Genomic DNA, 12437 nt, shown 5'->3' on the forward strand with positions numbered 1-12437 from the left:
GCCTGGGGACCCAATCTGGCCCACTAGAATCCCCCATGTGGCCACACCTCCTTCTTCTGGCCCCTCCCCTTTTCTCCAGCTGCCAATCATTTGGTGGTTCCCAGCTTTTGCACAGTCTCCCCATTCTAATAGGTCAAAATGCCTCTCCCAAGGCAGTAAGAACTTAAAGCTAAAGTATGCTGGTAATTTTTAGTGCTGTGCCAAAAATTTCTCCCACATGTTTTTCAACCATTCTCATTCAAATTGATAGAAAAGAAATTGCTTGAGAAAAGAAATTCCAAGGAGACATTTCAAAGAAATTCTCATGGCTTGGGTTGGGGTTCTTGTCCTTACCTTACTTGTGAGGTGGCTGAGGAGTGTGCGTGAGTGTCCTGTCTGTCATTGTACAATAATATCTGTGGCAGCCTGTAGCCTCCTTGGCTTCTCACACTTCAGTTAAAGCCATCATGAGGAAGACATCATGAGGCAATTCCTCCCATGGGCTTTTTCAGTTCAGAAAGTGCAGGTGGCTTGGGAGGCTGCAGAGCCATGGAAAGATGTGTAATAGAGAGAGAAAACACACACAGCACCGTTGGGCACCTCGTGGTGATTAGGTAAGCTCAAAAATACCACCAAAAGAAATTCAAATTCTGCCTCAGAAAAGTGGAAGCCTCAGCACAGTTGATGCTGTTGCCACTTACAGAAGCAGCACAATAAAAGCCGTAGGAAAAAAGAAAGAACCTGTGCTACAACCCCTTCCAATAGTGAGCCCTATTTGTGGGAAACTACTGGAGATTTTCTCCTCCTCTAGGAGAAATATGGTGAAATTGTCGTCCCCCCCCCCCAATTTCTCTGCCTACAAATAGGCTGGAGAATGTTGAGAGGCCATTTGTACATAGCTCTCCAATTTTGGTATTTTGGCCCACTGTCTTTGCTGTTTTACATTTTGACTGGAGTGTGGGCCCCAAATTGAATCTGGGCTTTGCTTTCTCATATAGAGCAATCTTAATATGACCATATTGAGGGATCTAATCTTCTAAGGCTTAATAGCACTGCAATATCCTTACCTTCAGCCCACATCTTTATTGATTTTCAAGCAAAATATACAAGGAGTGCTTTGAAGATGTAAAGTGGAACTGTAGATCTCACTATGGCCCCAAGAGGAGTTTGGTGTTATTTGTTTCTCCTGTTTTTTCATTGAAGGAGCTTGATTTGCCATACGTGGTTCCCCCTCCTCCATTTTATCCTCACAACAAGCCTGTGATGCAGGTTTAAGCTGCCACGTTCAAGGTCACCTGTTGTTGTTGTTGTTGTTGTTGTTCAGTCATTAAGTCGTGTCCGACTCTTTGTGACCTCATGGACCATAGCACGCCAGGCCTTCCTGTCCTCTGCTCTCTTCAAAACTAAGAATTTAAAGTGGGATCTTCCCAATCCAAATATTCTATATCTTCCCCAAACCTGGTGCCCTCCAGGTGTTTTGAACTTGAGCTTTCATCAGCCCCTGCTAGCATAGCCAATGGACAGGAATGCTGGGAGCTGTAGTCCAAAACAACTGTAAGACACCAGATTGGAGAAGGCTGGAGTATACCATACCAATTCTTTGTTTTTCAAGATGGAATTCAGTGGCATCTGTGCTCAGAGAGCAACATGCAGAAAGGCTCCCATATGACCCTCCCCTCCCATATCTCATCAGCTGCTTCTTCGCCTCACATACTGCACTGCATGGACACTGATTGACATGACTGGGTTATTTGTGCTCAGCCAAGGTTCTCCCATACATTACCTTCAAGCATCCTTGGGACCCACTCCATCCCAAGCCTGTGCATACCCCTATGTCTACCTGGGAGTAGCCTGTGCAGCAGGGGCTTAACAAGTTAGATATAATCAATGACATTTTCAGCAGTGTCAAAAAGTGCACCCTATCTTACTTCTCCCCTTCATGGATGCCTTGTTGTGGCGAAGGGGCTTGCATAACTCAGTGCAGCCATAAGGTATGCCGTGCAGGGCCACCCAAGACAGACAGGTCATGGCAGAGAGTTCTGACAAAATGTGGTCCACTGGAGAAGGAAATGGCAACCCACTCCAGTATTCTTGCCAAGAAAACCCCATGGAATGTATCACAAGGCTAAAAGATATGACGCTGGAAGATGAGCCCCTCAGGTCGGAAGGTGTCCAATATACTACTGGGGAAGAGCAGAGGGTATTTCCAAGTAGCTCCAGAAAGAGTGAAGCGGCTGGGCCAAAGCCGAAATGACACTCAGCTGTGGATGTGTCTGGTGGCGAAAAGAAAATCCGATGCTGTAAAGAACAATATTGTTTAGGAACCTGGAATGTCAGATCAATGAATCAAGGTCAGCTGGAGGTGGTCAAACATGAGATGGAGAGACTGAACATCGACATCTTGGGAATCAGCGAACTCAAATGGACAGGCATGGGCGAATTTAATTCAGGTGACCATCATATCTACTACTGTGGGCAAGAATCCCTTAGAAGAAATGGAGTAGCACTCATCATCAACAAAAGGGTGGGAAAAGCAGTACTGGGGTACAATCTTAAAAATGATAGAATGATCTCAGTACGAATCCAAGGCAAACCATTCAACATCACAGTAATTCAAGTCTATGCCCCAACCACTGAGGCCGAAGAAGCTGAGGTTGATGGGTTCTATGAAGACCTACAACACCTTCTAGAACTAACACCAAAAAAAGATGTCCTCTTCATCATAGGGGATTGGAATGCTAAAGTAGGAAGTCAAGAAATCACCGGGATAACAGGCAGGCATGGCCTTGGTGTACAAAATGAAGCAGGACAAAAGCTAATAGAGTTTTGCCAAGAGAACACGTTGATCATAGCAAACACTCTTTTCCAACAGCACAAGAGGTGACTCTACACATGGACATCACCAGATGGTCAATATCGAAATCAGATTGATTATGTCCTTTGCAGCCAAAGATGGAGAAGTTCTATACTGTCAGTAAAAACAAGACCTGGAGCTGACTGTGGCTCAGATCATGAGCTTCTTGTTGCAAAATTTCAGCTTAAATTGAAGAACGTAGGGAAAACCACTAAACCATTCAGGTATGACCTAAATCATATCCCTTATGAATATACAGTGGAGGTGAGGAATAGATTTAAGGGATTAGACCTGATAGACAGAGAGCATGAGGAACTATGGACGGAGGTCCATAACATTGTTCAGGAGGCAGCAACTCAATCCATCCCAAAGAAAAAGAAGTGCAAGAAAGCCAAGTGGCTGTCTGATGAGGCTTTACAAGTAGCTGAGGAAAGAAGGGAAGCGAAAAGCGAGGGAGAAAGGGGAAGATATATCCAACTGAATGCAGAGTTCCAGAGAATAGCAAGGAGAGACAAGAAGGCCTTCTTAAATGAACAATGCAAAGTATTAGAGGAAAACAACAGAATGGGAAAGACTAGAGATCTCTTCAAGAAAATCAGAGATCTCAAGGGAATGTTTTGTGCAAAGATGGGCATGATAAATGACAAAGAAGGCAGGGACCTAACAGAAGCAGATGAGATTAAGAAGAGGTGGAAGGAATACACAGAAGAACTATACAGGAAAGATCTTAATGTCCCTGATAGCCATGATAGCGCGGTCACTGAACTTGAGCCAGACATCCTAGAGAGTGAAGTTAAGTGGGCCTTAGGTAGCATTAGTAACAACAAAGCTAGCGGAGATGACAGTATTCCAGCTGAGCTATTTAAGATCCTAAAAGATGATGCTGTTAAAGTGCTGCACTCAATATGCCAACAAATTTGGAACACTCAACAATGGCCACAAGACTGGAAAAGGTCAGTTTACATTCCAATTCCAAAGAAGGGCAACGCCAAGGAGTGTTCAAACTACCACACAATTGCGCTCATTTCACATGCCAGCAAGGTGATGCTCAAAATCCTACAAGCTAGGCTTCAGCAGTATGTGAACCAAGAACTACCAGAAGTACAAGCGGGGTTTCGAAGAGGCAGAGGAACTAGAGATCAAATTGCCAACTTTTGCTGGATCATGGAGAAAGCAAGAGAATTCCAGAAAAATGTCTATTTCTGCTTCCTTGACTACACTAAAGCCTTTGATTGTGTGGATCACAACAAACTGTGGCAAATTCTTAAAGTGATGGGAGTACCAGACTACCTTACCTGTCTCCTGAGAAACCTGTACGAGGGTCAAGAAGCAACAGTAAGAACCAGACATGGAACAACTGAGTGGTTCAAAAGTGGGAAAGGAGTACGACAAGGCTGCATATTGTCACCCTGCTTATTTAACTTATATTCAGAGTACATCATGAGAAACGCCGGGTTCGATGAATCACAGGTCGGAATTAAGATTGCTGGGAGAATTATCAACAACCTCCGATATGCAGATGATACCACCCTAATGGCAGAAAGCGAAGAGGATCTAAAAAGCCTCTTGTTGAGGGTGAAAGAGGAGAGTGCAAAAGCTGGTTTGAAACTCAACATTAAAAAGATGAAGATCATGGCATCTGGCCCCATCACTTCCTGGCATATAGAAGGGGAAGAAATGGAAGCAGTGACAGATTTTACTTTCTTGGGCTCCAAGATCACCGCAGACGGTGACTGTAGCCATAAAATTAAAAGACGCTTGCTCCTTGGGAGGAAAGCTATGGCAAACCTAGACAGCATCGTAAGAAGCAGAGACATCACCTTGCCGACAAAGGTTCATATAATCAAAGCTATGGTTTCCCCAGTAGCAATGTATGGCTGTGAGAGCTGGACTATAAGGAAGGCTGAGTGCTGAAAAATCGATGCTTTTGAACTGTGGTGCTGGAGAAGACTCTTACAAGTCCCCTGGACTGCAAGGAGGTCAAATCAGTCCATCCTAAAGGAAATCAACCCTGAGTGCTCATTGGAAGGACAGATACTGAAGCTGAAGCTCAAATATTTTGGCCACCTAATGCGAAGAGAAAAGTCACTGGAAAAGACCCTGATGCTGGGAAAGACTGAAGGCAAAAGGAGAAGGGGACAGCAGAGGATGAGATGGCTAGATAGCATCACCGATGCAATGAATATGAACTTGAGCACACTCCGGGAGAGAGCGCAGGACAGGAAGGCCTGGCATGCTATGGTCGATGGGGTCACGAAGAGTCGGACACGACTGAACGACTGAACAACATCTTACTTCTAAAGGGGTCAAAAGTGTCCACTTGTTCAGAAAGTAGTGCCCTTGCTCTAAACGGGCTTCATTGCCTTCAGTGACATCATCCTGCACTTTATGATTATCAGTGGCCGTGAATGTCTATAAGTCTGATTCCGGAAGCATTGGCCTTACCCTGAATTGACTTCATTAGCCCTCCATGACATTGTGGAGTCAAATCTGATTGGCTGTGTAGTGTCATGGCATTATTTTTCAGCAGGTGATCTGATTTGTTAGGATTGTCCATGTACTAATTGAGAAGCAGCAGCAGCAGACAGAGCAAACAATGGCAACTAAGAGGATTTAAGGAAGAGGTGAACATTCTGTCAATTTAGGGGTTTTTTCCCCCCCAGGAAATATTTCTGCCTCACCAGGAAATATTTCTGTCTCTCCCCACCCTCTCCCAAAAAACTAGCCACCAATTTGTAATTATTTGTAAGTGTATCCTATTTTGTGCAACGGGTGGTAAGCACAGCGGCTGCGATTTTAGTTTGTCGTCATTCTTACGTAAACTCTTTCTGAGAAAGCATTAGAGTTAGATGCGAGGGTAGCTTCATATTGCTGCTATTTGTGTAATCAGTTTAAGCATACAGCACCTCAAAAATCCTCCCTCATCCAAAACGATGCAGAAATTATATACAACCAAGGGAGGTGGGAGCATAGCAGGGCCCCACAGTTCTTATGGTCTGACCTCCTAATGCATCATTTCATTCCCAGAAAAGCAGAGACCAGGGACCAGGAGTCTCCTGTTGGTTTGATACCTCAGGTGTTCGCGGTGCACAAGGGTGGGTCCTGGTTATTTCAGGGAACAACTTTGCTCATATAAATCTTCCCAATATCTAAGTTTAGCCAGTAAGTCCCTACTTTGGGTTCCAACTTGTGCAGAAGCCAGATTCGGTCCTATAAAAAGCAGGTCCTTTTCAGGTATGGCTTTGTGGAAAGCACTGGCATATGACAGGAATCGTATCTGGAGAAGCAGCTTGTTCCATATCAGCCTGCTGTTACTGAGAAGCTCAGCCATGGCTTTATCATGTGTATTTTGTTGGCATGTTCTAGAAGGACTACATGGGCAAAGGCCTAATGGCAGCCAGGAGCAAAAGGATCCTGATGGTAATGTGCACCTCATGTGTTTAAAGTTCATGACCTGTGTGTCCTCCACTGTAATGAAATGATTAGGAGTTGCCCTCATTTGAATACGCAAACTATGGGAACGCTGGATATATATAAATGCCATCCTGCCCTTCAGGTCACCACCTTAGTCAAGCAAACCATGAGGAGGACCTAAATAGGCCAATCTAATGCTTTGGAGGGACACCTGGTCCGATCTTGAAGTGCCCTCACCTCCAGATAGATCAGCAGGTTACAGCACCATCAGGTGATCCCTCGTAGTCTCTTTTGTTTTGGAAACTCTAGCTGTTTGTCCCTCAAAAGCATGACTTTTGTTATTCTTAGTCAGCTAGCCAAAATCCAGTCAGGAGTCTCAGGAAGACTTCCATTCATGCAAGGCAGGAACCAAGTTGTCAGTTCTTTTGCTTAACTTCAGCTTGAGTATCCTCCTTGCCTCCCTCCTTCCTCCACATTCCTTTGCCTCTCTGTGTGTGTTGGTTATACTCTCTGGGCTAGTCAGGTTCTAAGATAGGGATGGGCACCTTGTGACATTCCAGATGTTTTGGCCTACAACTCCCATCATGCCTCACCATTGGCTATGCTGGCTAGGGCTGATGGGAGTTTTAGGACAAAGCACCCTGGAGCCCTGCCCAAATTCCCTAAACCTTAAAATTACACCCTTAATATTATTTGAGTGAGTCTTTTGGAAGGGAGGAGGTTAACGCAGGGATGTACGAAAGTCACTTACCTTTTCACGGATTGTGTTCGCGGTGGGGGGGAGGTCCTTCTCCCCAGAATCCTCGACGGTGGGGGAGGTGATCTGGTCCTCCCCCCTGGAATCCTGCCCAGCTGGCTCTGCTCTGCAGGAGTTCCGGCCGCGGACGGGCTGCTGTGGACGCAAATGGCGGCCGCCATAGCGGCCGCCATTTGCATCCAGCCAGGCAGCCATGATAGGTTATGTAAGTATTTACGTAGCCTATCACGGCTGGGCAAAAAAAACAACAACAGTGTACGCAAATGGCGGCGGCTACGGTGGCCACCATTTGCGTTCCCTATTTTTCGCCGTTTTAGCTTATGTAAATATTTATGTAAGCTATTACGGCGGGGGAAAAAAGGAACGCAAATAGTGCCCACTACACTATTTGCGTTCCCCTTTTTTTTGCTGTAATAGCCTACGTAAATATTTATGTAGACTAAAACGGCGAAAAATAGGGAACGCAAATGGTGGCCGCCGTAGCCACCGCCATTTGCGTACACTGTTGGTTTTTTTTTTGCCCAGCCGTGATAGGCTACGTAAATACTTACGTAGCCTATCACAGCAAAGACCTGGATGCAGATGGCAGCCGCGGCAGCTGGTCGAAAGACCAGCCGCCGCCGCCAGACCCGCCGCCATCCAGAACATCTGCCCCAGGTGAGCCTCGTCCCCGGGGGAATCCGTGGGGGGGGCAGGCCGTTCCAACATGGATTTTGGGGGGCTGAATGCCAGTGCATTCGGCCTCACTGAAATCAGTGGCGGAATTCTCCGCCATCCCTAGATTAACGTTTTACCAGAATTTTGCTCTTGTTTTTTAAACTCTGTTTTATTTTTGTGATTTTAGTTCAAATATGGAATTTGTTTTTAACTTAGTTTTTGAGCCACCTTGAATACTCCGGTACAAAAGCAGGATGGAAACACGTTTGAAAAAAATTAATAACTATGGGTAAATTCTAATATATGCCCTACTTAAAGTAGACACATTGAAATGAATGGGACTTAACTTAGTCATGACTAACTTCAGTCCCATTCATTTCAATGGATTTCCTCTAGGTAGGATTCATGTTGGAGTTTACCCAATATTTCCAGTTGGAAGGGTTTATACTGTTCAGGAGCCCTTAACAGTTGCCCCTTTTTTATGGAGACAACTACATGGGTTTTTGTCCTTCCTTGGCTTCAACAGCCCAGCATATATTAAGTATACCAAACTTTGAGAATTAGGTGTCTTTAAAAACTGAGAAGTAATTACTGAAATAAAATGAATAATTCACAAAGATGTACATTGTTCATGCTCAACAGTTTAACCCGCTTTACTTTTTTTCATTCACCCCCTTAACTCCAGCTCCCTGGAAATTTTTATCCCCTCCTTTGGGAAGGTGGGCCCTGCTGCACTGAATTGCAGGCAGGTTTATCACTTACATAGGTTACTCACTGATCAGGGAGAGAGATGTCTTCACCCTGCATAGTTGCCTGCACCTCATTTTCTATAACGCCTAGGGTTTCTCCACACAGAGGCTTTTTATCCCACAGGGGCATCTGCTTCCGGATTCTTTGCAGGATTAAGATTGGCCCTTGCGCTTCCCTTCTCCCCCCGCTTTCTCCCCCTTCATCTGCAAGTTCTATATGTTTCATTATACAGCCACTAGATGGCACTGTTGTTATAGTGCCACTTCCTCTTTACATGGACAAATTCAAACCGATTCAAACCGGTTCTTATTATTAGCTCATTATTTCCATTTCAAATTAAGCTGCAGAAATGGTCAGAAACCATGGGAGTGGCGCTGGAGGTTGACGATATCATGTAAAGGACCCGCAAACTTCCATGAGTAACCAGTCGCAATCGCAGGCCCCAAGTGGAGAAACCCCTAGTCGCTGCTATCCTGTTTCCAAATGCCCAATGTTGGCACAAAACATGAAAAAGCTTCCAAATTGCCACCAGTAATCCAAAGAACTGAGCTGTTTAGTCTATTGACTCTGGACATAAAGGATGCCCTTTTGATCTGATGCCTTTGTAGCCACTTCTACACCTCTCTTCCATGTATTTATCCAACCATGTATATATACTGTTATGCTAGTGGCTATGACAGCACCCTGAGCATCCACTGATTGATGTGAAGTACTGAGGGCTATCAGGCGGAAGGGTCTATTAAATTCCCTAAATTGTCCTTTCCCCAAGCTGGTGCCCTCCAGATGTTTTGGACTTGAAATTCCATCGACCCAAACCATCATGGCCACTGCTCAGGAATGCTGGGAGTTGTAGTTCAGAACATCTGGAGGGCACCAGTTTGGAAGGCTGCCCTACATGAACCTGGGCTTTCCTCAGCAATCTGGTCAAAGCGCCCACTGAAGTCCCAAAATAAACCCACTCTGTTACAGCTGGACAGTTTAGGCTTAGTAAAGTACCCTAAATTTGGAAATGGAAAAGAATATGTTTCTGCCATGTCAGTGACAAGTCACTAGCTCTTAATGTTCAAAATGCATTTATATTCAAAATGCATTTGTGTGGTTGTGGTTGTTATTTAAAACCCAAACCAAATAAGCTCAGCTGGACACGGCTTAACTTCTGAGAGCACGATAGTTGCCACAGAGACTGTCGGTTTTCGATAATGAGTATCTGTTGAACATTGCAAATGTTTTACAACTCACACAGGCATAATATAGCATCCTTTGTTTCTGTGGACAGGAAGCAATGGAGTGGAACTTGGTGAAGTGTGAAACTAGGCCACTGAACAGCCCAGAATTATTATGCCTAATTAGGAGGGGTGGAAATGTAATGCACTGAACACCAGGGCTATTCTCAGAACAAGGCTCCTTCAATGCCTATGGCATCTCTATTTTTAAATGGTGCCATATATTTCCTGGACAAGAAACACAAAAGAGTAATGGGGCTGAGCTCAAAAGCAGCTATGTGTGTTAAAGAGGTTGATCCAGACCATTGCGGAACCACTTTCCTCCCTTCCCCTCTCCTGCTGGCCCTTGGTTAGGAGCTAGCAGTGCTGGGTGCATCACAAAACACCTGGCCATTGCCATGAACGGGGACCCAGTCTGCACCTCTCATAGATGAATCCATTCCTTCCCAAGGTCTTCGACTACAGGCTACTTGTGCGCGAGACGTCTGCCTGCCCGCCCCACCTCCTTTGGGCTCTTACCACTGTCACTGGAGGCAGGGGGGCGGGAACTGTGGTGGACGTTTCCGCCGCTGCACCAACAAGTCATCTGAGGGCAGACCTCCATCTCCACCTGCAGAGAGGGAGCGCCACTGCAGTCCGGGAAGCCCCTCCAGGGACCATAGGATTGCAGTCAAATAAATAAAAAACTTTTCTAAACTGCAGTCACATAGAATGAGCATCAAATTTCACAAACTGCATGTCCGGCCTGGGAAATCACATGCGCCCACAGTGACGCTCTACATGGCGCTGCCTTTATAGATGCTTTGGAATTCAACTGGTAGAGAGTGCATCAGCAAGAATGCTTGTAGGAGCTAAGCATTCAGAATACATTACTTCAATTCTGTACCAGTTACACAGGCTGCCTGTGTGCTTCAGGCCCTTCTCTACATATTTTGGCACCCTAGGCAAGATGGTACTTTGGCACCCTGGTGAACATGCCACCACATCTGTCCCTTCTATTCTCTCCCCCCATCCCAGGCTGCCCCTGCCCCACCCCCAGCTATTGCCACTCCCTCACTCTGATCCAACCTCCTCTTCTTGGCCAGCACCATCCTCCTCCTCCTCTTTCTCTTTACTTTCGCCACCACTTGTCTCCCCCTCCATACCGTACTTTGAGGGGTCCTTCCTTAAAGTGTGAAGCATTCTGGGAGAGGTGGCGCTAGAAATTGCCCATGTGATGCCATGGCAGCACAGGCGATCTTCATAGCCACCTCACCCAGAATGCCTTGCTTTAAGGACGGGCCCCTCAAAGTGCAGCATTTGGGCCCGCCCAGTTCTGCGGTGAGCCATGTTGGCTGTTTTGTGTAGCTGTTGCAGCTCTCCAGAGAGCCTACCTGATGTCTCATTCTGGGAGATTCCTGAGTGAGAGATGGGGCAAGCGGGCTTGTTCTGTGAGGGGCACAGATGGGTGGCTGCCTGGCATAGAGAGGGAGTTGGAGTGGTGCTGCCACCTTCGGGGGGGTCATTATGGTGACCCCAAAATTTGGTGTCCTGTTTACCCCCCTCCCCCCCTCAAAAGAAACAGCCCTAGTTTGCTTCCAGGCTCTATTTAAAGCGCTGGTCTTGGCCTTTAAAGCCCTTAACCGTTTGGGACCAGATTACCTAAAGGACCACCTGTACCTGTACAAGTCTGCCCAGGCTTTACGACGAGTTACTAAGGCCCTGCCCTCTGGCCCATCAATAAGAGGTGTTAGGATGATGGATACCAGGGGCAGGACTTTTATGGTGGTGGCCCGCACCTATGTATTTTCCCTCCAGGAAATGTGTGTGGCTCTCTCTTTACAAACGCTAATGATTGGGGGGGGGGGTAACATTATTTCAGTCTACCTTTTTAGTATTTATTATTATTTATTACATTTCTATACCACCCCATAGCTGAAGCTCTCTGGAGGTATTTGCTGGGATTCATTAATTCTCAGTTTGTGTATTGTAGTTTTAACTGGATAGTTATATTTTATTATTATTTACTGTTTTAATGAAATTTTGTACGCTGCCTTGGGAGGACAGATAAGGCAGTTTATAAATAATTGTGAATAAATAAATAAAATCCTGTGTCTAATTCCCTCACATGTGACAATGACCACAAGGGACTTCCATTCAGGAAATTCTTGTGTTGTTTCATGGCGAAAAGGCCTCTAAATCATCCAATTTCAAACCGTTGTTTCTATGACATTAATACATTTCAGGCCTCCAAACGCACATAATGAAAACCCTTGCAAATGAGGAAATAACCCCTATCGAGACAAATGATAGATTTCTTGTTTTTTTATTTCTTCCTCATAAACGATTTTTAAGGCATCTGCTAAAATTTAGATTGCTGCGTTGTACTCTTGAGATTAAATTCAAGAGCCAAGGCTGATCGCAAAGGACAAGGAAGGACAAGTATTTGCATTAGGATTCTTGAATAACACATTGAGTTAGATATTAAGCAACAAAAATTAGGGATGGACGAAAGGGACTTACCTGGTCCCGCAGCTTGCTTCGTGGTGGGGGGGAGGCGCTTTGGTTCTCCCCCCGAAGTTCAGGCGAGGGGGGGGAGGCGCCCCGCCTCGCCTGGCCAAAATTCAGGCCGGGGGGGAGGCGCCCCATTCCTCGCCGCCGAAATTCAGGCCGGGGAGGAGTGCCCTGTCTACCCGGCCGCGAAAAAAAAAAGTAAAAAAAAACACCTGTGATAGGCTACGTAACGATTTATGTAGCCTATCACGGCTAGATTTCCAAAGTAAAAAAAAAAGCGCGTACTGCCGCCGCCATTGCAAAATAAAAA

This window comes from Heloderma suspectum, chromosome 1 (assembly GCF_057233095.1).
Source record: "Heloderma suspectum isolate Gila_16-S chromosome 1, 16-S_ref, whole genome shotgun sequence".
NCBI lineage: Eukaryota > Metazoa > Chordata > Lepidosauria > Squamata > Helodermatidae > Heloderma > Heloderma suspectum.